This window comes from Tachyglossus aculeatus, chromosome 2, assembly GCF_015852505.1.
Source record: "Tachyglossus aculeatus isolate mTacAcu1 chromosome 2, mTacAcu1.pri, whole genome shotgun sequence".
Taxonomy (NCBI): Eukaryota; Metazoa; Chordata; class Mammalia; order Monotremata; family Tachyglossidae; genus Tachyglossus; species Tachyglossus aculeatus.
Genome location: NC_052067.1, coordinates 155545345 through 155571064, shown reverse-complemented (window position 1 = coordinate 155571064; position 25720 = coordinate 155545345). Strand labels below are relative to the sequence as shown.

The 25720-nt window shown below is 42.2% G+C and overlaps 1 protein-coding gene across 1 annotated transcript in view; it reads right to left on the bottom strand.

Moving 5' to 3' along the window:
• Nucleotides 1-25720, bottom strand: part of ARID2 (AT-rich interaction domain 2) — a 246118-nt gene that overhangs the window by 72769 nt on the left and 147629 nt on the right.

Genomic DNA, 25720 nt, shown 5'->3' with positions numbered 1-25720 from the left:
AGAGTGCAATGTAACTTTAAACTGACACATTTCCTGCCCATAATGAACTCAAAATCTAGAGGGGATTGTAAGTGCATTGCGGGCAGGAATCATGTCTACCAACTCATGTCTTGTACCCTTCCAAGCGCTTAGTACAGTGCTCCGTACACAGCAATGCCACTGATCCACTGCTGAATAGATTAATTAGCCTCTTGAAGTGTCACTCGACCGCTGTCTTTCCTCAAAACTATTTATTGGCTTTCTAACTTCATCCTGCATCAACCAAAAACGCACAGTTGGTTTCAGAACTCTTCAATTCTCCCCATCTTAGAAAACGATGGTTTCTCATGGGAAGCAGCGGGGCTCAGTGGAAAGAGCACGGGCTTGAGAGTCAGAGTTCACGGGTTCTAATCCCGGCTCCGCCGCTTGTCAGCTGTGAGACTTTGGGCAAGTCACTTAACTTCTCTGGGCCTCAGTTACCTCATCTGTAAAATGGGGATTAAAACCGTGTGCCCCACTTGGGACAACCTGACCACCTTGTATCCTCCTCAGCGCTTAGAACAGTGCTTTGCACGTAGTAAGTGCTTAACAAATACCAACATCATCATCATCATCCTGTCTCTCCCCACTTCAGTCCGCACTTCACTCTCCTGCCCAGATTGTTTTTTCTAAAAAACAAAAAAAAAAAGTCAGTCTATGTCAACCCTCTCAGGAATCCCCAGGGGTTGCCTGCCCATCTCTGCATCAAATGAAAACTCCTTCCCAATGCCTTTAAAGCACTATATCAGCTCACCCCCTACTACCTTGCCTCACTGATTTCCTTCTACAATTTGGCCTGAATGCATAGTTCCTCCAATATCAACATACTCACTATAACTGATCTTGTCAATCTCAAGGCCAACAACTCACCCACCTCCTCCTTTCCGGCCTGGTAATACTAATAATGGTATTTGTTAAGCGCTTACTATGTGCAAAGCACTGTTCTAAGCACTGGGGGGATACAAGGTGATCAGGTTGTCCCACGTGGGGCTCACAATCTTAATCCCCATTTTACAGATGAGGTAACTGAGGCACAGAGAAGTTAAGTGACTTGCCCAAAGTCACACAGCTGACAACTGGTGGAGCCGGAATTTGAACCCATGACCTCTGATTCCAGAGCCTGGGCTCCTTCCACTGAGCCATGCTGCTTCTCATGGTACTCCCACCCCTTCACATATTCCAGACCATCACTCTGTCCACAATGGAAGCGCTATTAATATCACATCTCCTCCAAGAGGCCTTCCTCGACTTAAGCTCTCATTTTTCCCCTACTCCCTCTCCCTTCTGGGTCACCTAAGCACACAGATATGTACCCTTTAAGCATTTGATATTCACCCCACTCTCAGCCCCACAGCACATGTGTACACATTTGTAATCTAGTTTAATGCCCGTAGACTGCAAACTCCCCAGCGCTTAGTACAGTCCTTGGCACATGGTAAGCGCTTAACAAATACCATTACTGTTATTACTGTTATTGTGAGCAGGGAACCTGTCTACCAACTCTACTGCATTGTAGAAACACGTACACCAACTCTATTGCATTGTAGAAACACGTACTGTGAGCCAAACACCTTAGGTTAGACACAGTCCCTGTGCGTTGTACACTCTCTGCTCTGGCCTCCACCCCCTCACTCCTCTGAAACTGCCTTCTCAAAGGTCACCAATGATCTTCTTGCCAAATTCAATGACCTCTTCTCCATCATAATCCTCCTTCGACAGTGTGGATCACCCCTTTCTCCTAGAAACATGCTCTAACCTCGGCTTCACTGACACTGTCCTCTCCTGGTTCTCTGGCCACTCATTCTCAGTCTCTTTGGCAGGTTCCTCCTCTGCCTCCCACCTCCTAACTCTGGGAGTCCCTCAAGGCTCATTTCTGGTATTCTGTACCTTCACCCACTCTCTTGGAGAACTCACTCCCTTCCAAGCCTTCAACTGCCACCTCTATACGGATGATTCCCAAATCTTCATCTCAAGCCCCGATCTCTCTCCTTCTCTGCAGTCTCACATTTCCTCCTGCCTTCAGGACCTCTCAAACCGGATGTTCCGCTAACACCACCAACTTAACTTGTCCAAAAACAGAACGCCTCATCTTCCAATCCTTACCCCAATCCTCTCCTTTTTTCCCATCACTGTAGACCAGTGGTTGCCCAACCGCCCGACAAACGGAAACTCCTTACCATCACCTTTAAAGCACTCAATCAGCTTGCGCCCTCCTACCTCACCAATCTCCTACTACAGCTCAGTTTGAAAGACATCACTCCTCTAGTGCCAACCTGCTCATTATGCCCCAAACTCATCTATCTTGCTGCCGAGTCCTTGCCCACATCCTCCTTCTGGCCTGGAACTCGCTCCCTCCCTCCCTCCTTCTTATCTAATCTATTCTCTCTCTCCACACCCCCCAACCCTCCCATCTATCTATATCTCCACATACCAAGCCACCATTCTCCCCACCTTCAAAGCCATATTAAGGTCACATATTAAGGTCCAAGAGGCCTTCCCCAGTTTAACCCCTTTTCCCCTGACTCTCCCTTCTGTGTCTTTTATGCACTTAGATCTTTACCTTTTAAGCACTTGGTAGGCACCCCAAGCTCAACCCCACATCGTTTTTGTACATTATTTGTAAATTATTTATATTAATGCCTGCCTTCCCCTCTAGACTGCAAACCCACTGTGGTCAGGGAGCATGTCTACCTACTCTGTTGTACTGTACTATCCCAAGCACTCTGTGTATAGTGTAGTATAATCTACTTGTATAGTATAGTATATACTACATACTATAGTATATTATGAATATACTACAGTATACTATACACTATACTATGTACTATATATATAGTATAGTATACTAGTATAGTATACTATAGTATATTATGAATATACTATAGTATGTAGTATAGTATACTAGTATAGTATAGTATATACTACATACTATAGTATATTATGAATATACTATAGTATATTATACACTATACTATGTACTATATATATAGTATAGTATACTAGTATAGTATACTATAGTATATTATGAATATACTATAGTATGCTATACACTATACTATGTACTATATATATAGTATGGTATACCAGTATAGTGCTCTGCACATGGTAAGTGCTCAATAAATACCATGGATTACTTTTTTATGGTATTTGTTGAGTGCTTACCATGGGCCAGCCACTGTAAGAAGCACTGGAGAAGATAGAAGACAAATAGGTTGGACTCAGTCTTTGCCCCACACAGGGCCCAAAGTCTCAATCTCCATTTTGCAGATGAGGTAACTGAGGCACAGAGAAGTTACTTGTCGAGGGTCACTTAGCAGATAAGTGGCAGCACCACCATCCTCCTGTATCACAAGCTTGTAACCACAGCGTTGTCCTCAATTCATCTCTCTCATTCAACCCACATATTCCATCTGTCACCAAATCCTGTTGGTTGTACATTCACAACATTGCTAAAATCCACCCTTACCTCGCCATCCCAACTGCTATTATGCTGATTCAAGCACTTCAGCGCTTACAGCAGTGTTTGGCACACAGTAAGCGCTTAACAAATACCATCATCATTATTATTATTATCCTCCCGGCCTCTTACCCCTCCCCATTCCAGTTCTTACTTCCCTTGTTATCTGGATCATTTTTCTAAAAAAATGTTCAATCTACATCTCCCCACTCCTCAAGAACCTCCACTGCCTCAACAAACAGAAACTCCTAACCACCGGTGTAAGGTGCTCAATAACCTCGCCCCCTCCTATCCTACCACGTTGATATCCTACCACAACGCACTCACTTTTTTCCTCTAACACCAACCTACTCACTGTACCCTGATCTCATCTTTCTCGCCGCCTATCCCTCGCCCATGTTCTGCCTCTGGTCTTGAACTCCCTCCCCTCTGAAAGACCATCACTCTCCCCTCCTTCAAAGCCGTATTAAAATCACATCTCCTCCAAGAGGCCTAACCCCGAGCAAGTCCTCATTTCACCTACTCTCTCCCTCCGTCACCTCTGCCCTTGGATTTGGACCCTTGATATTGATATTCAACCCACCCTCTGACCCATAGCATTAATGCACATACCTTTTAGACTGTGAACCCACTGTTGGGTAGGGACTGTCTCTATATGTTGCCAATTTGTACTTCCCAAGCGCTTAGTAAGTGCTCTGCACATAGTAAGCGCTCAATAAATACGATTGATGATGATATCTGCAATGTATTTTGATGTCTGTCTCCCTCTCTAGACCATAAGCTCCTTGAGGGCATGGAAAATGTCTACCAACTCTGTGAAATTTTGCTCTCCCCCCAAGCGCACAGTACAGTGTTCTACACACCATAAGGGCTCAATAAATACCAATGATTGATTAATTGATTTGCCATTGTCTTCAGACACTCAATCAGCCACCTCCTCTATGATCTCCTGCTATAACCCAATTAGCCCACTTCACTCTCTGTACCTCAATCCTGTGTATCCCACTGCCGACTCCTTGCCCGTGTCCTCTCTCGGGCCTGAATCTCCCTCCCCTAGCTGGCCTGTGAGCTTGTTTTGGACAAGGAATACGTCTGTGATATAGTTATATTGTACTTTCCCAAGGACTTGATATGACGCTCTGCTCACATAAGTGCTCAATAAAAATGACTGACTGAACTTCTCTGCAAATCTGGCAGTTCACTACTTACCCCAACTTTGAAACCCTCCTAAAATCACATCTCCCAGAAGCCTTCCCTAAATAAGCCCTCATTTCCCCATCCTTCCTGCCCACTGTTTCATCTATGCACTTGGCTGTGAATCCCTGTGATGCCTCACACCAGCCTCACAGCACAATACTGTTTCCCCAACCTATAATTTATTTTAATGTTTGTCTCCCCCTGTAGATTATAAGCTCCTTGTGGGCAGGGATCATGTCTATCAACTCTATTGTACTTTCCCACGCACTTAGTACAGTACTCTGCCTGTGTAAGTGCTCAATAAATACCAATTATACATAATTATAAATGATTGATAACAAGGATGCTGGCTGATAACCAGGAAATCCCATACAGTGAAGGGATCAGTTCTCCAGACTTGGATCTTCCTATACTGCCACCTCTCCCACTGATCTGTCACCTATCTTACCTGTGGCAAGACTCTTACGCTAGTTTTATATTTCCGGTGTTTAAATTCTAGCAGTTTCCAAAATTTCCTAAAGGGGAAGCAAAATGAACAATAGTGATCCGTTTTCTTAATTTTTACATCCAAGTAAGTGGAATAAATAAGAGACTAATCACCAAATGGAATTTCTGACTTTACACTTTGTAGTACTACTGAGGTGAACAAGAGAATGGAAGCTCCTGGCAGAAAGACAGATTTCTTTCTTACGAGTTATACTATTCCAAAAATGGTGAGTACTGAATAGTCTGAACCGTACAGAGAATTGTAGACAGAAAAGAAAAGCCATGAGAATATGACACTCTCATTCTAAACTTAACAATATTTAAGTGATTGAGTTTTTCAACAACTGTGCAAACCCAGGGCTTTGAATTTCTACTTATTATTCAGCTTTATTAGAAACTGAAAAAAAACCCACAAAAACATAATAATGGAGATAAGCAATTCCCGAGGAAAGCAATGAGCTGCTAGCAAATGATGTGCAGCCTTCGTTTTTTTCTATTTCAAAAATATTTTTATACATGCCACTTGCTTATGAATCTGCATATTTTTACTTTCATAGGTAACATCACAAGTTTGAATCATTAGTTTAAAAGGAAGAGGACACCAAAAGCAGCAATAATGGCACCTCAAAAAAAAAAAGACCAGGAAAATGGAGCAAGGCATAGTTTTGTCACTACATAAAACGATGGTGTATCCATACACTTGAAACAGTTTGGATACCTCATCAAAGGAGGGCTATAACATAGCTGAGAAAGTGTGAGAGAAGAGTAACCCAGAAGATGGAGGGGGATGCGAGGGTGCCCGCATTAGCACAGACTGAAATATTTAAGAACTCTTGAGTTTGGAAAGATGAAAGCTGACAGAGAACAAGCTTGAAGATTTAAAAAAAAAGTGTGAAGGGGGTGGACAGAGTGAACACAGAGTAGTTCAAGAAATTCCACAAGATAAAGGAGCAGATATGGAAGCTTTAATGCCATTTTTAATGTCTTTTTCCTCTCTTCGTTTTCAAAAGGGAATCACATAAGGGGTGGGAAGCATGGAATGTGTATTTGCAGGATGCTACCCAGCCTGAAATATCCATAGGTTGAAAGGAGTTTGGATGAAACTCTGGACGGAGGGCCCAAAATGGGGGATAAGGTGCAAGATGAGGATACAGAGGGAAAAGAAAGGATGTTAGATTAGGCACGTTCTCATCTGTTAGGATATCTTGAGGAGGGCAACAACTACTATACATTGTTCTTCTGAAATTTAAGATTGCCACGTTAAAGACACGATATACTGGCACAATAATCCTTTCGGTAAGCCAGGAATGCTACCTATGTTATTTCCTAAATTAACTCCTCAAAGACGGCCTTCAGCTATTCCCCAAAACGACACATTAAACCATTATTCTTTCTGATCTGATTTTGACTTTTGGGTTGGGAGTGGTGACGGGGGAAACTTAACTCACCTTCTCAGAAAAAAAGACCTCAGAAAATTATTTTTGAAGTTAATAGTGATACTGGATATCAACTAAATTGCTAAACACCATTCCCTATCCATTTCTTAAAACCATACTGTATCACACAATTTATCTGCAGGACACTAAATAAATACATAAAGATGATGATGAATTTCATTACTCTCAGTACAAACTATATTTCCTGGTTTCAAAGGCTCAGCCTTCAAAGGCTAGACGAAACAGTTAGTTAAAAGAGAGCTGACTGCCTATTAAAATAAAATGTTCAAAATGTTTAAACAGCGTCTGCTGCGGCATGGTATGTGTAACTGAAAATAAGATAGAAACAATGTTTTCCTGAGTGGCAATCAGCAGCATTTACACCAACTGCATCCTGGATAAGAGTCAAATGAGCTATATCATCGAATAAGGAAGATGGCCTCTGACTTAATGGAACTTAAAATCTAACGGGATCATTTTGCCACAGCCCCTTCGCCACGTTGAAAATTCAACTCTGTGATGCAATCCAAGGGGTATATCGCAGCACTGACCGTAGATTCCATCTGCAGGAAATGAGAGTTTGGATCCTGCAATTTCCTCGGCAGTAAGGGATCAACGTCCTGGAATAACAATGCCTGCGTGGAAGAACTAACAACGGACCTTCCGGGGCCTGTCCCGTTAACCCAGCGGTGAATTAAAAAATCACCAACTCGGCCATTTCGATCTACAGGTAATTAGTTTAAAAGCTGCGTTGGCAAAACGGCCTGAAGTGGCTCGCTCAGACCAGGAACGTCACACTAAATCCTACATATGGAATACGATAAGCCTTTGACAGTGGTTGAAGCTTTGGTTGTGGCTTCCTTTGCCTATTTTGTGGTTGGCCGGACCCACGCTCGCTTCCCGTGACTTCTGGTTCTGCTCTTTTAGTCCCTGGCCGGTCATCGTCATCATCAATCGTATTTATTGAGCGCTTACTGTGTGCAGAGCCCTGTACTAAGCGCTTGGGAAGTACAAGTTGGCAACATGATGATGATGATGGCATTTGTTAAGCGCTTACGATGTGCAAAGCACTGTTCTAAGCGCTGGGGGGGATACAAGGTGCTCAGGTTGTCCCACGTGGGGCTCACAATGATAACCGAGGCTAGGAGAAGTTAAGTGACTTGCCCAAGGTCACACAGCTGACAACTGGAGGAGCCGGGATTCGAACCCATGACCTTGGACTCCTAAGCCCGGACTCTTTCCACTGAGCCACGCTGCTTCCCATATAGAGACAGTCATCATCAATCGTATTTATTGAGTGCTTACTACGTGCAGAGCACTGTACTAAGCGCTTCGGAAGTACAAGTTGGCAACATATAGAGACAGTCCCTACCCAACAGTGGGCTCACAGTCTAAAAGGGGGAGACAGAGAACAAAACCAAACATACTAACAAAATTAAATAAATAGAATAGATATGTACAAGTAAAATAAATAAATAAATAGAGTAATAAAGCACCTCGGAGACTCCCCAGCCGCGAAGCCCAGATGGGCCAGAGTTGCAGTTGCAGGATAAACCTTTTAACGCTCTCGGTGGGGTTAGTAGGGCTCTTGGCCCTACTGAGAGCTCACCTCCTCCAGGAGGCCTTCCCAGACTGAGTCCCTTCCTTCCTCTTGCCCTCGTCCCCCTCTCCATCCCCCCATCTTACCTCCTTCCCTTCCCCACAGCACCTGTATATATGTTTGTACATATTTATTACTCTATTTTACTTGTACATACCTATTCTATTTATTTTATTTTGTTAGTATGTTTGGTTTTGTTCTCTGTCTCCCCCTTTTAGACTGTGAGCCCACTGTTGGGTAGGGACCGTCTCTATATGTTGCTAATTTGTGCTTCCCAAGCGCTTAGTACAGTGCTCTGCACACAGTAAGCGCTCAATAAATACGATTGATGATGATGATGATGGGGAGGGAGAGAGGGTAGGAGGGTGCCGCCAGGAGCAAGTGTTATTTGTGGTTTCGCCACGTTCACAGGGGTCTTTCCAACAAATACCTTGGGAATACGGACAGACTACTGCAGCGTGCTCTAATGAACAGAGCACACGCCTGGAAGTGGGAAGGTCATGGTTTCCAATCCCGCCTCCATTTGTCTGCCGTGTGGCTTTGCGTGGCTCAGGGGGAAGAGCCCGGGCTTTGGAGTCGGAGGTCATGGGTTCAAATCCCAGCTCTGCCAATCATCAGCTGTGTGACTTTGGGCAAGTCACTTGCTGGGCCTCAGTTACCTCATCTGGAAAATGGGGCTTAAGACTGTGAGCCCCCCGTGGGACAACCTGATCACCTTGTAACGTCCCCAGCGCTTAGAACAGTGCTTTGCACATAGTAAGTGCTTAATAAATGCCATTATTATTATTAAGTCACTTATCTTCTCCTTGCCTCAGTTACCTCATCTGTAAAATTGGGATCCAGACTCTATTTTATTTGTACATATTTATTCTATTTATTTTATTTTGTTAATATGTTTTGTTTTGTTCTCTGTCTCCCCCTTCTAGACTGTGAGCCCACTGTTGGGTAGGGACCATCTCTCGATGTTGCCAACTTGTACTTCCCAAGCACTTAGTACTGTGCTCTGCACACAATAAGCGCTCAATAAATACGATTGATTGATTGACTGTGAGGCCCTCATGGGACAGGGACCGTGTCCAACCTGATTTGCATAATAATAATAATGTTGGTATTTGTTAAGCGCTTACTATGTGCCAAGCACTGTTCTAAGCGCTGGGGTAGATACAAGGTAATCAAATGGTCCCACACGGGGCTTACAGTCTTCACCCCCATTTTACAGATGAGGCCCAGAGAAGTGAAGTGACTTGCCCAAGGTCACACAGCAGACATGCGGTGGAGCCGGGATTCAAACCCATGACCTCTGACTCCAAAGCCCGGGCTCTTTCCACTGAGCCACGCTGCTTCCCTTGCAGGTATCTATCTTAGCGCTTAGTACAGTGCCTGGCTTATAGCAAGCGCTTAACAAATACCGTAATTATTATGATTACTGTATCTTTGTAGTTTGGATTTCAAAGGCAGGTGCCATTTGTTAGGAGCTTGATATTACTGATAAATACAATTACTCTTCCCCACTTCCAAAGCCTTACTTGAAGGCATGTCTCCTCTGAGAGGCCTTCCCTATCTATGCCCTCATTTCCTCTTTTCCCACTCCCTTCTGCGTTGCCCTGACTTGCTCCCTTTATCAATCATTCAATCGTATTTATTGAGCACTTACTGTGTGCAGAGCACTGTACTAAGCACTTTGGAAGTCCAAGTTGGCAACATATAGAGACAGTCCCTACCCAACAGTGGGCCTTTATTCGCCGCCCCCCACAGCACGTATGTACATATCTGTAATTAATTTATGTTAATGTCTGCCTCCCCCTCTAGACTGTAAGCTCATTGTGGGCTGGGAATATGTCTGTTATATTATTGGGCTGACCGCTCCCAAGCACTTAGTACAGTGCCCTGCACAGAATAAGTCTTCAATAAACATAACTGATGGCATTACTATTGATCAGAATATTATTTATTATCATTTATATTATATTTATTCATAATATATTTTATTTATAATATATTGTAAATATATAAATATCTATTATAAATATATATATATAAATATATATAATATATTTATTTTATTTTGTTTTATTTTATTTATTTTTTATTTTATTTTTATTTATTTATTTATTTATTTATTTAGGTCATTTATTTTATTTATTTTATTTTATTTATTTATTTATTTTATTTATTTTATTTATTTCTTTTATTTTGTTAGTATGTTTGGTTTTGTTCTCTGTCTCCCCCTTTAAGACTGTGAGCCCACTGTTGGGTAGGGACTGCCTCTATATGTTGCCAATTTGTACTTCCCAAGCGCTTAGTACAGTGCTCTGCACATAGTAAGCGCTCAATAAATACGATTGATGATGATGATGATGATGATCAGAACAAATGGAGCTAAAATGAGTAAGTACAACTATCTTGATTACTTTGCTGTCACACTGGATGAGATTTCCCTGCCGAGGGGGACGGCGTTTACTGAGAACTTACCACGTGCACAGCACTGTACTAAGCGCTCAGGAGAGTACAGTGTTCGACACAGTAGCAGATACGTTGCCTGCCCACAATAAGCTTATAGTCTAGAGTTCAAAGAAAAGGAGGGGGACGGTAGAAAGGAAAGGAGTCAAAAAAAAATGGGACGAATGAGAAAGGTCGATGAGACGGAGGAAGAAATAAAGACAGAGACACAAAGTTCGAAAGATGCAAATAAACCGTGTTAACTACTGGAGAGGATACAGGCCTGGGAGTTAGAGAACCTGGGTTCTAATCTCAGCTCTGCCACTTGCCTGCGGTGTGACCTTGGGCAAGTCACTATGCCTAAGTCTCCTCATCTGTAAAGTCTCATTCATTCATTCCTACCTCTCTATGTTGCCAACTTGGACTTCCCAAGCGCTTAGTCCAGTGCTCTGCACACAGTAAGCACTCAATAAATTCATTCATTCAATCGTATGTATTGGGCGCTTACTGTGTGCGGAGCAAATTTGTTTGATTTCATTTGTACATATTTATTCTATTCATTTTATTTTGTTAAGATGTTTTGTTTTGCTGCCTGTCTCCCCCTTCCAGACTGTGAGCCCACTGTTGGGTAGGGACCGTCTCTAGATGTTGCCAACTTGTACTTCCCAAGCGCTTAGTACAGTGCTCTGCACACAGTGAGCGCTCAATAAATACGATTGAATGAATGAATGAATGAATGTAAATCGGGGCATCAATCCTACTCCCTCCTACTTAAACTGTGAAACTCTGTGGAACACGGGTTGTGTCCCACCCAACTACCTTATCGCTTTCCCAGCACTTAGTCCAGTATTTGCCACATAGTAGATGCTTAATCGACATCAAATAAAAGACACCTACCCCTTCCAATTCCCCCTTTCTCTCCTCCCTCTTCTCTCACCTCACACTCCCCTAAAAAAACTTGCCGCCTTCAATCACTCAATCATATTTATTGGGCGCTTACTTTGTGCAAAGCACCGTAGTACTAAGCAGCAATAACGGCACAAAAATAAAAGAAAGAGACCCTCCCTTGCCAGTTCTACGCAGTCTGGCTCTTTGATCCAGACAGTATGGGGCTGCTGCCCTCCATGATTTCCAGCACAGGTCCACGGTACGCAGGGTATAATAATAATAATAATAATAATAATAATAATGGCATTCATTAAGTGCTTACTATGTGCAAAGCACTGTTCTAAGAGCTGGGGAGGTTACGAGGTGATGAGGTGGTCCCACGGGGGGCTCACAGTCTTCATCCCCATTTGCCAGTTGAGGGAACTGAGGCCCAGAGAAGTGAAGTGACTTACCCATGGTCACCCAGCTGACAAGTGGCGGAGCCGGGATTAGAACCCATGACCTCTGACTCCAAAGCCCGGGCTCTTTCCACTGAGCCACGCTGACAGGGTAGTTTCCTTCAAAGCTGCCTGTGGGCTAAAGACAACCTCACAGGAAATCATATGTGCCCTACAGGTCGTGACTTTGACAGGTTTACCGTAGAGTTCATTACTGTTCTTCCGTGCAAATAATAAGCTCAATACAACATACTGTATATAGCAACAGCTAGTAAGCACTTAAATTATATATACATATATATATACATGCATGTTTATGAGAAATCCAGCATTTTATATATAAACTGTATAATGTATTGTATAACTGTATAATATAATTTACATATAAAAAAATGCTGAACTTCTCATCTTCCCTCCTTAACTCACTGCTTTTCCTAACTTTCTTATTGCTGAGAAGCAGCGTGGCTCAGTGGAAATAGCCCGGGCTTTGGAGTCAGAGGTCATGGGTTTGAATCCCGACTCTGCCAATTGTCAGCTGTGTGACTTTGGGCCAGTCACTTAACTACGCTGTGCCTCAGGTCCCTCCTCTGTAAAATGGGGATGAAGACTGTGAGCCCCCCGTGGGACAACCTGATCTCCTTGTAACCTCCCCAGCGCTTAGAGCAGTGCTTTGCTTAGAGTAAGTGCTTAATAAATGCCTTTATTATTATTATTATTGTTACGTACAGCACCACACTCCTTCTTGTCCCAGAAGCTTGCACGCTTGGTGATCAGCTCTCCCATCTATTCAACTGCCAAATCTTGTAGGTCCACCCTCCTCAACACTAACCAGATCTACCCAATTAACCAGTCAATCAATGGTATTCATTGAGTACCTGCTGTGCTAAACGCACGGGATAGTACAAGAGAACTAATAGACATGAGCTCTGCTCTCGTGGAGCTTACAGTGTGGCTACAGGCCCGGACGCTAAAATTAAAGCTAGGGAGAAGAAACAGAGTATAAAGAAGTGAGTACCCAAGTGCTTACGTAATATGGAAGTAACGAAGTGGGAGTTGGTTGTGGGGAAAGTAGGGTGAAAGATAAAGCGATGCATTCGGGAATTCCTCAGGAAGAAGATGTGATTTCAGAAGGCTTTGGAGATGAAGGAAACCGTGGTCTGCTGGAAGGGAAGGGGGAAGATCTTCCAGCGGATGGAAGGGCCTGAAGAAGAGGTTGAGGATGAGAGAAGCATCATGGCCTAGTGGAAAAGGCATGGGCCTGGGAATCCAGAGGGACTAACGACTGCTGCATGACCTTCGGTAAGTCATTTAAATTCTCTGAGCCTAAATTACCTTATCTATAAAACTGGGGACAAAGACTGGGAGCCCCATGTGGGACATGGACTATGTCCAACCCTGATTAGCTTGTATCTCCCCCAGCCCTCACTACAGTGCCTGGCACACAGTAAGCGCTCAACAAATACCATCAAAAAAGAGAGATGAGAATGAGCTCAACAAATACCATCAAAAAAGAGAGATGAGAATGAAGCACAATGAGAAGGCCGGCTCGACAGGAACGAAGAGGATGAACTGAGGTGAATTTGTGTAAGAGTGAGAATTAAGCAGTGGGGAGGGAGCTGTCAGTGCCTTAAAGCTGGTGGTCAGGAGTTTCTGTTTTATGCAGCGGAGCTCAGTGGAAAGCCCGGGCTTTGGAGTCAGAGGTCATGGGTTCAAATCCTGGCTCCGCCAGTTGTCAGCTGTGTGACTTTGGGCAAGTCACTTAACTTCTTTGTGCCTCAGTTACCTCATCTGTAAAATGGAGATTGAGACTGTGAGCCTGCCGTGGGACAACCTGATCACCTTGTAACCTCCCCAGCGCTTAGAACAGTGCTTTGCACATAGTAAGTGCTTAATAACTGCCATTATTATTATTATTATTATTATTATTATTCAGAGAGGGATGGTCAACCATTGGAAGTTTTCTGAAGACTGGGGAGAACTGTGCAATTATTTTAGGAAAATTATACAGGCACCAAGGAGAGACTGCAGAAAAGGACGGAGATCAGGGATAGTAAGGTACATTTGGGAGCCCCCAGTACAGTAGTGAAGTTGAAGCCTTGGGAGCAGAGGAGCTTCTCTAGTAAGTGACTTGAGTTTGAAGAAAATAAGAATATCAGCCAAAAGCTGGATTCAAACTCTTTCCAAATCATCATTAGACTCCTAGATCCGCTTCCTCAGTGATGTCACTGGCTCTAGCCTTCCCTCTTCAGTTTGTAGTCTTTCCAACTGCCCAGATCATCTTTCTGGTATGTAGCTCAACAAATATAAAATAAACACCCCTCAAATGATTCCTCCCAATCAAGCAAAAACTCCTTAGCACTGAATTCAAGGCTCCCGACCAGCGTTGTTCCTCTTGGAACTCAGTTCTCTTCTTTCTCCCCACCTCACACTCTGCTCTTCCCAGTTCACATTCTTAACTACACCCCACCCTCCACACCTGAGTTTACAGCCTGCACACCACCTGGAACTCCCTCTCTCTTCAAATCTTCTAGACCCTTCTAAAATGTCCCACCTCTTCCACAAAGCTTTCCCCAATTAGTTTTGAACAGCCCAAATTACAGCAACCCAAGAGTGACATTTAGCACTTATTATTCAGCCCCATCCTTAGCACCTATATACACTGAATTATTGTTCAGCTATTTCCTACTGACATATTCATGTCCCACCTCTTCCAAGAAGCTTTCCCCAATTAGTTTTGAACATCCCAAATTACACCAACCCAAGAGTGACATTTGGCACTTATTATTTAGCCCCATCCTTAGCACCTATATACACTGAATTACTGTTCAGCTATTTCCTACTGACATATTCGGCATCTTTGTCGTTCTTACTGCTCCCACTATCTGTAAATAATCTGCCCTATCTCCCCCACGATTAGGTTATAAACTCCCAAGGGTGAAACCACGTCTCTGCAACTGGTGCCCTCTCCCAAGTGTTTAGTGTGCTTAGAGCAGTGCTTGGCACATAGTAAGCGCTTAACAAATCCCACCATTATTATCTGCAAGTAGGAGGGGCTGAAATACTAATGACCGGTTCACCTCAAGACGTTCAATCCACTGAATGCAATTGCATTTAATTGTTAATGTCTGGGCCACAACCAAAGTGCTGTGCTGCGTGAAAGTTGGCAAGAGAATTTCAGGGAGGGAAAAAGTGACAACTATACAACCCACGGTGCTAAGGGTGGTTTGTCTCCCTTCTCCAGAAACCAGTGGGGCAGGAGGAGTTTGCCTTGCCTGTCAACGGGGGAGAGATTCACTGTCTGAATAGATTTCAGTTCTCCTAAGAGATTGCCCAGAGAGAAGTTTTGATTTTTAGCAATGGTTCTGCCCCAGTTGGCTCCTGCCTAATCTAGCCCTACCTGGAACCCAGCCAGAAGAAGTTTCTGTGTAATGAGATACTTAACCAGCATCTACAGTAACCAATTAACCTGTTTAACCAATATCTAGGGTATAAAAGGGTCTATGGTGATCTTTGAGTTGTAATATCGTTCCATTCGCTCCCCAAGCAAAATCCTTCAACTCAAAAGCATCCCGGTGCCAAACACACAGCAAGTGGCTTTTCATATCGGACAATCAAGCTACACATTCTAAATCTCGGGTGCTTTAAATATTTTGTCAACACCTGTTCTCATTTCCCTTTGAGATGATGAGCCCTATGTGAGACGGGACTGTGTCCGACCTGATTATCCTGTTTCTAGCTCAGTGCTTAGAACAGCACTTGGCAGAGTGAGCACACAACAAACACTATTTTTTGCTGTTATTATTATTACTGCTATCATTGTAATTATCATCAAGTCTCAGCCTTTGTATCTCCCGATTGGTATTCTTTCCAATTTGAGTAGTATCTAAAGCCTAACTTGGGCCATTACTCTGTTTGGGGATCTGATTCAGCTAATTAAAGGAGCTTTTGAAAAGTCAGCCAAAGGATCTTGGCTAAACTCCATATCCGACTTTTTTCCCTCTGGAGTGGACTGATAGTTTTGTTAGGATTATTTTTAATTTTTGTTTAGCCTATATCAGCAAGATGGCCAAAATCTCACAAAGTCTGTGCTTCTGAGGTTAATGGCTTTGTGGTTTAATGACGTTCTTCAATTCTTTGAAAGGCACGCATGTGATGCATGTTTAAAAACCGTGTTGCAGATTCTGCTGCAATCATTTTCCTAAAATCTAGTTAATCTTTCTTGTACCGGGCAGATGAAACGCTCTACACTGAAATGACTGCCATTTGACTTAAGAGATGAGAAGTCAGTGTACATCTTGATGTCCACATAAATCCAAGTAATTAGTGCCAAAGTATTAGATCAGGGCGGACTGGGCATTGAAAATTTTTGAAAACATTCCACCAATATGCTTTCTCATACGGTGGAAATTTAAGAGAAACAGCCATTGAAAAAAATACTGCAAAGAATGTGGAGGTTAGTCATTAGAACAAAGTTTAAGCCCATCTTGGCTCAAGTGGTTAGTACAGCGCACTATACACAGTAGGTACTCAGTAACTTCTCCTGATTAACTGAATATCACACCCCATCAATTTTCAAGGTGTGAACTTTTTTCCAGTTAAGAAAAACAAATTGGTTATTTTTTGTTGCTGACTTTGTAATCACTTGTGATTTTAAATAGCTGTGGAAACATGAGATGACATTTCTGTTAATTACCACATATGTTTAGCATTAGCCTGCACAGTTAACCAGATAGCTGATCATCCCATATCTGGATAAATATATCTGGATGCTCCTTGTAGATTGTGCTCTCCCAAGCACTTAGTAAAGTGCTCTGCACACAGTAAGCACTCAATAAATATGAGGATTGTAAGAAGATAAAGGAATCCCTCAGTTGCTTAGAAAACTAGAGTCAGGAACACGGCTTCTTAAATCAGTTTCTTAACTGCACTGAACTGAACAGGATTGCTAACAATTTGGAATGCTGGAAGGAAATTCAAAGTCATCTTGAGGAATTAGAAAAACAGTCTTACAAGGAATTATACCACATGACCTTGAGGGTCCTTCCAGGTCTATAATTCTATGGCTGCCACTGTTTAAAATATTTTAAAAATACAAACATAAAAATACACTGTTTTGACTGTCAATTATTTTGAGAGAAGAGTACCTAGACTTAATTCACATTCTATTCTGAATGACATTAAAATAGCCAAGTATTTCAAGCAGTCTAAAATGATATTTATAAATTATAAGTTCTTGCATTTGTAGACTCATAAGTCTTCTCTTTATTACTCAGCCGCAGCTTTAACCTCTGTGCATGAAACACACATGACACAGGCATACTTCATGAGCAATTATGGTACTTAGGAGGATTGTTTCCTACAAAATTAACCGTAGAACACATGAAGACTCACTATGTATTAACTATGCAGGCACTAACAACATAGTACTCTGCACGCAGTAAGCGCTCAATAAATGCAACTGAATGAATGAATAAGAAAGATAAAAAATCCATCTGAATACAAATGTCTGCTTTGAAGTAGGGTAGCTAGTGCTTTATTCTAACATCAAAAGGAGAAATATTTATCGGAATGGGGTAACACCACAAATAATAATACGCGATTTCCTTCAAAGACAGTTAAAGACCTGTTTTCTCGTTGTGGGAAGGGAATGTGTCTGTTTATTGTTGCACTTTACCCTCCCAAACACATAGCGCAGTACTCTGCACACAGTAAGCACTCAATAAATACAAATGAATGAATAAATTCTTAAGAAAAAGCATTTCCACCAGCATCGCTTTTGAACCATACTCAACATCAAATGGCAAAACAATATCAAAACCAATGGATCAATCAACTGATGAATGGTATTTATTGAGTACTTACACTGACTATGCTGCTTATCCCTTAAGAACTTTAATACTGTCCTTAGCCCCATAGTACGTAGGCTCAGTGGAAAGAGCCCGGGCTTTGGAGTCAGAGGTCATGGGTTCAAATCCCGGCTCTGCCACTTGTCAGCTGTGTGGCTTTGGGCAAGTCACTTAATTTCTCTGGGCCTCAGTTACCTCATCTGTAAAATGGGGATTAAGTCTGTGAGCCCCATGTGGGACAACCTGATTGCCCTGTATCTACCCCAGCGCTAAGAACAGTGCTTTGCACATAAGCACTTAATAAATGCCATCATTATCATTATTATTATTGAGTAAATAATCCTTAAACTTTACAATGGATTATGGACAAGAGAAACAGTAATGTCTGATTCCCCTCTTCAGACTGAATGCTCCTTGTGGACAAGGATCGTGCCTTCCAACTGGGCTGTATCATGCTTTTCCAAGTGCTTTGTACAGTGCTCTGCACACAGAATGTGCTTAAATACCACTGAATGATTATTTGGGAGCAAAGCACTTTACAAAGAACTTGGGAGCTGAGAAGCAGTGTGGCCTAGTGGATAGAGCAGGGTCCCGGAATCAAAAGGAACTGGGTCCTAATCCCAGCTCCACCACTTATCTGCTGTGTGACCTTGGAAAAGTCAACTCAATTCTCTGTGTCTCAGTCACCTCATCTGTAAAATGGGAACTAAGACTGTTAGCCCCATGTGGTACGAGGGCTGTGTCCAGCCTGATTAACTTGTATCTACCCCAGCGCTTAGTTCAGTACCTGGCGCATAGTAAGCGATATGTTGCCAACTCGTACTTCCCAAGCATTTAGTACAGTGCTCTGCACACAGTAAGTGCTCAGTAAATACAATTGATTGATTGATTGATTAACAAACTGCAGTAAGAAAAAAGAAAAGAGTACAATAAACTAGGCAGATGCAATTCCTGCCCTCAAGGAGTTTACAGGCCAGTGGAAGTTCTGGCATACAGGCTTCAGCATCAAGGCTACGTTCACCATGAACAGTGGGTGGGATATCGAATGAGACTGAAGGAGGGAAAGATGATGGTGATGCTGATGATAGCTGTATTCGTTAAGCACTTAATATGTGCCAAGGACTCTACTAAGTATTGTGGAATATACAACATATTCAGATTGGTCACAATCCCTGTCCAAGAGAAGCAGCGTAGCCGGGGATTCAGAAGGACCTAAGTTCTAATGCTGGCTCCGCCATGTGTCTGCTGTGCATCCTTGGGCAAGTTGCTGAACTTCTCTGGGTCTCAGTCACCTTATATGGAACATGGGGATCAAGACTGAGCCCAGCCTGATTAACTTGTACCTATCCAGTGCTTAGTACAGTGCCTGGCACACAGCAGGTGCTTAAACACCATTAAAAAAATGGAGGTTCACAGGCTAAGGGGCAGGGAGGACAGGTGTTTAATTCCCATTTCACAGATTGAGAAAAGTTAAATGACTTGCCCAAGGTCACACAGCAGGCAAGTGGTGGAGATCTACGGACTCCCAAGGCTACGCTCTTTCCAGTACGCTACTCTGCTTCCTAAATTAGCCAAATAATGCTTATACGGAGAGCTGAAATTGGGAAAGCAAAAACAAGGAAAGTAGAACTACCACTTTCTGAGGACATGGTAAAACAAAGCCTTAGACAATGCCGCATGGCATACTGCCAAAAAGGAGGGAGGCGGGTCTCTCTCAACAAAAGCTTCCTATGGAATAAGACACAAAGAGGCAAAAGAGGAAACCGTGCAGAGATGGCACACACTAAACCCAACAGTTCAACAAGGGACAACCTCTGTATGTGTACTGTGTGACAGTACACATTCGCTTTCCAGCATGTCGTAGTGAATGGAGCACAGGCCTGGGAATGAGAAGGCCGTGGGTTCTAATCCCAGCTCTGCCACTTGTCTGCTGTGTGACCTTGGATAAGTCACGTCACTTCACTTCTCTGGGCCTCAGCTACCTCATATGTAAAATGGGGATTGGGATACTGAGCCCTACATGGGGCAGAGACTGTGACCAACCCAATTTGCTTTTATCCACCCCAGGGCTTAGTACAGTGCTTGGCACACAGTAAGCACTTAACAAAGTCCACAATTATTATTATTATTATTTTCAGTTCTCACTCAGAAGTGACTGTTACCATCCAGTCTTTAAATCTCAAGGACTGTATGGAAGGAAAATCCTCCTGTCTCTTTAGTTTTTTTAATGCTATTTGTTAAGTGCTTAATATGTTCCAAGCACCATACTAAGCACTGGCTTAGATACAAAATTATCAGATTGGACACAGTCCCTTGTCCCACATGGGGCTGGCAGTCTAAATTCACAGGGAGGAGCATTTAATCCCCATATTACATATGATACGAGATAATCAGGTCCCACATAGGGCTCATGGTCTTACTCCCCATTTTAAAGAGGAGGTAAAGGTGGCACAGAAGTGAAATGATTTACCCAAGGTCACCCAGCACATAAGTGGCGGAGCCAGAATTAGAACCCGGGTCCTCTGATACCCAGGCCTGTGCCCTTTCCATTAGGCCATGCTTTTTCTCAAGTAAAGGAAGCAGCCCAGGCCCTGGGCTATCTGAGAAGCTATGGGACCCTACCTGAACACTAATAAAATCCTTATATATGTCTGATCTCTGGGACAGGCCCCCCAATACGTCCAGAAGAGCTTTGCCCGTGAGTTCAAATATTCAGTCCTTAAGTTATTTACTTGGCTCACTTGACAAAGCTTACTTAAACTTTTAAGATTATTATGAATGTATTTTGTATAATTTAGAACCACCGATCCAGTCGGAAGAGCCTTTCACATCTACTAATCAACTGGAACGCAAAAGATGTTGTTTTCTGGATCTCTATGACACTACACATCTTCCTTAGTCTCTAGCTAAACTTGACCTACCAAGTTACTAATAATCTAATGTGTAAATTTTATGAGAAGCAGCATGGCTCACTGGAAAGAGCACGGGCTTTGAAGTCAGAGGTCATGGGTTCGAATCCCGGCTCTACCACATGTCTGCTGTGTGACCTTGGGCAAGTCACTTAACTTCTCTGAGCCTCAGTTACCACATCTGTAAAATGGGGATTAAGACTGTGAGCCCCACATGGGACAACCTGATCACCTTGTATTCCCCCCCAGCGCTTAGAACAGTGCTTTGCACATAGTAAGCGCTTAACAAATACCATCATTATTATTATTACAGATATTAAAATGAAATGAACCAAGCTAGTTTTCTTTAAAGCCCGGTAAACTAAAGAAATTCAACTTGACGGATACACCCAAGACTTTCACAGTGAAAAAATGGATTGTTTCAGTATTTTTTAAACCCAGGTATTTATCAGTGGCATGCTTTTTTAAAAAATCGTTTTTCATCAACCAGAATTCTCTTTTATTTGCTGACCATCCATTGTTTTCAGACCAAGCTACTCTCTTGCTCCACTACAACCAGTACCCTACAGATCAAATGCTACACACTGGAGCACACATCCACAAAACATTTCTTCCAACACTGCACAGCCTATATCCAACAGGCTTATGTTGTCTGCCAAATGTACTCCCCAGCAAGATTCAGACAAAATGCACTGTGAAACCATGTTACTGCAGAACCATGTTAATTACCCTACTTTCATCAATCAATCAATCAATCGCATTTAAGGAGTGCTTACTATAATAATAAGTAGTATGGTACTTGTTAAGTGCTTAATGTGTGCCAACCACTGTTCTAAGCACAGGGGTATCAGATTGGACACAGTCCCCATCCCACATGGTGCTCACACTCTTATCCCCATTTCACAGGTGAGGCAACTGAGGCACAGAGAAGTGAAGGGACTTGCCCAAGGTCACACAGCAGACATGTAGCAGAGATGGGATCAGAACCTAGCTCCTTCTGAGTCCCAGGCCCGTGCTCTAGCCACTAAGCCACACTGCTTCTCTACGAGCCCCATTTTCTCACATAAATTTGGGACATCTACAATCTTTCCTCAAACTACAGCGTTATCTTTCCTTGCACGCCAAATTGTGCCTCTGTGTATTTTATTTTCTCTAAAACTCTGGTTTGCTTGCAGTTTTTTGCTAGTTTTAGTCCTACTATTTTAAAATTGTGAGTTCCCTAGGTCTGTGACCACCTACGGACAGTGGACTCTCAAGGGCACACCCGTAAAGACCGAAATGAAAGAATGTGTCTACCAACTCTACTGCATGATACTGTACTCTCCCAGGCACTTAGTACAGTGCTCTACCCACAGTGAGTGCTCAATAAATACCACTGATTGACTGATTGATGGATGGAAAGGCATACAGGCGCTCTCCTCTCCAGTACATACTCCTCTCTGCTACCTGGATCATTTTTCTGAAACACGTCCATGTGTCCCCACTTAAGGACTTGCAATGAGAGTCAAACCCTTTCCACACCAAGGAGAAACTCCTGAGCATCAGCTTAAAGGCACAGAATCAGTTCTCTTCCCCCGCTTATCCAGTATCTTCTCCCGCTCCACCCAGCTTGCATATTACAGTCCTCTCCAGCCAACCTACTCATTTGAACCCTGTTCTCATCCCTTCTATTTCTCTTTGCTTCTCGGAACTCCGTTTCCCCTTCACACCTGGCAGACCGCTGTTCTCTCCATCTTCAAAGCTCTCCAGAAATCGCGTCTCTAATCTCCCCATTTTATATTCCCAGCCAATGCTTATTCATGTCTTCAACATAGCACTTAGGTACGTGTTTATATGCTATAACTTCCTCACATTTGCAATTCATTTCAATGTCTGGCTCCTTTTCCAGATTGAAAACCTTGAGGGCAGGGAGCAGGGATCATGGCTACCAATTCTGTTGTACTCTCTCCAACCTTTACTAAGGGCCTTCAAATAAATACCACTGATTGATGTAAACTCATAATGGGCAGGAACACGTCTGCTAATTCTGCCATATTGTACTCTCCTAAATGCTTAATACAGTGCTTGGCACATAAAAAGCATTCAATAAGTACGACTTGATCGATGTAGTGCTGAAAACAAGAGAAAGCATGAATGTGAAAGAAGAATCAATCGATCCTATTTATTGATCGATGTAGTGCTGAAAACAAGAGAAAGCATGAATGCGAAAGAAGAATCAATTGATCCTATTTATTGAGCGCTTACTTTATGCAGAGCACTGTACTGAGTGCTTGGAGAGGACAGTATGACAGAGTTGGGAGACAAGTTCCCTGCCCTCAAGGAGCTTATAGTCCAGAAGGGAAGACGGACATTAATATGAAAAAAAAACACCATTATGGGTGTGTAAAGAAGTGCTGTGGGGCTGAGGGCGAGGTGAATAAAGGGTGCAAATTCAAGCGCAAGGGCGACGCAGAAGGGGAAATGCAGGCTTAGTCGGGGAAGGCCTCTTGGAGGAGATGTCCTTTTAATAAGGCTCTGAATGTGGGGAGAGTGACTTTCTGGCAGAAATGAAGTGGGAAGGGGTCCCAGACCAGAGGCAGGACTTGGGGGAAAAGTCGACGGCAAGGGAGACGAGATCGAGGTTCAGTGAAAAAGTTGGCACTGGAGGAACAAAATGTGCGGGTTAGACTGTAGTTAGAAATCAGAGAGGGAAAGCAGGAGAGGGCAACGTGATTGAGGGCTTTAAAGCCAACGGTTAAGGAGAATAATCAGAATAATGGTAAGAATTGGAGCTTTGCTCGTAAAGCCAGAGACAGCTCACAGTTCCCTGCCTCCCACGATGTACATATCTTGCTTCCACTACTTCTAAATTTATTTCAATATCCGTCTCCTGGCTAGATTGTAAGACCCATAGTGCAGTGTACTTTTCCAAACACTTAATAGAGTGTTCTGTACAGAATAAGCAGTCAATCAATCTTAGTGAATGATAAAAAAGTGAGCCTAGCTGCTTCCTCAACTTCAGAAAAATTCAGGCAAGATGGTTAACATTGCTTAAGGGTTTTAAATTTTCAGTTTCCCCTTTGGACGATGCTTCCCCGTATTTCCCATTCTATCTTTCTACCTAGTTTGCTTCCATTTCTCTCAAAAAATTGATCAGCAGAGAATCCCAGAAATCTAAGGGCATTCACTGATGCCATTAGGTTTTCAAGAGGCTGAACAAAACCTTGAAAACATCAGACAAAGAAAAGAAAAGTCTTCTAATTAATTGTCCCAGCCTACAGGTCACAAAAAGCATAATATCCAACTTAAAGTTACCTCCGATAGAACAACTGACTTTTTGATTATCTCCTTTCTGAGATTATTAATGGTCAAAAGTGTAGACAGATGGTATTCTGGGAATGAATTACAAGGATTCGGGGTAAATTTACCTGGGAATAAAAGTTTTAGAATACAACAAAAGGGATGGTTTGAAGAAAACCTATTGAATTCTTAGTTTGAAACTACTTAAAAAGTATGTGCCGGGAGATACACAATGGAATAAAAAAAATTATGTTTTCCCTCTCTATATTATCCAAAGTTGGCATTTTCTAAACACATTTAGATCTTTAAACAAAGACTACGCAACAAAACTACAAGAAGAAATCAAGGTTCATAAATTCTAATACTAGATTTGCAAATAACAACCTAGGGAGAACCTGTAACAAACAACACCCCCTGCAGCAATTTTCCACCTGCAAATATGAGATGAAAATAATTTTTCCATTTTGTTGGGGTATTGTGTAAATCAAGGGCTAAAACTGGTCTCATACACATCATAATGTAATATGTTTCAAAATAAATAGGAACATAAGAACAACATGCCCCACTTTTCCCCCAAAATGAAAGATTCTAAATTTATATTTATATTCTTTGTAGGTGGCAAGTAGTACTTTCTGTTCTCTAACATATCAAACCAATGGATCTCAAAGCCTTTAGAAGATTAACTTGCCCAACAACCATCAGGAGCTAACTTGCCATAATCATCATTTTAGACACAAAAATAACGTGAAAATAGTTACACAATATAAGTATGTATAGCAAGCTAGCACCAACATCAATAAGTTATTACAAAATATTTTCAGGGGAAATTGCTCAAAACTAAGAACACGCATTTTATCTTTAAAAATAAAATTTGAACGTGAGATAAGCCTTTCTGTGACTGTGGAAAGATGAAACATTCACTGTAGTTTTTCCATATTTAACTGAACTTGAAATATATGTACAACCTAAATACTGCTTTCATTTATATTTCGTAACTGTTGTATCAAATTTTGTAAAGCTGTCTTCCCTTTCTGGTACTATCACCTATTCCTGGGATTACTTAAAATGCTTATTTATTATAACATGTGTAGCAATTAGACCAGACATTCACAACTCAGCACAGGCAAGCAACTAAGTTTACTTTGTAACTATTTTGCCTTAACTATTTTTCAAATTTTCAAGATTGCAAAACTTCACCCAAAGGAAAACCGAGGAACCCTACTAAAAACTTTTACAATTTCAAAAACACAGATGCCTGAAATTTCCAAAATTTAAAAATCTTGGTAAACTACCAAATCCAAGAGGTTTTCCAGTTAACCACCTAACCCAATTAATTATATTATGCTCATATAATGACGCATAGTAATTTGCACATCATCCAACCCAGGCAAAGATGGAATTTTCCCAGCAATAACTTAGGCAAGCCTGAGTAATTTAATTTAAAATAATTTACAGATGAGTGCATTTTCAAATATTCATACATTCAAGGTATGTTTAGATAGTAATTATCACATTCTGGGACAACATCAATCCAGAAATGGTATTATCTTTGACCCAAATTTACATGACCGATAGATACTTCTAGGCATCTCCTTGGCTGCAAACCCAATTAAGCAAATGACAAAAGAAAATGTTTTAAAATATCGTTTTTAATACACAAGTAGCATTTATTACACACATATTTATCCTTGCTTAATACCTACTTCTTAAAAAAAGGGGGGAAACGAA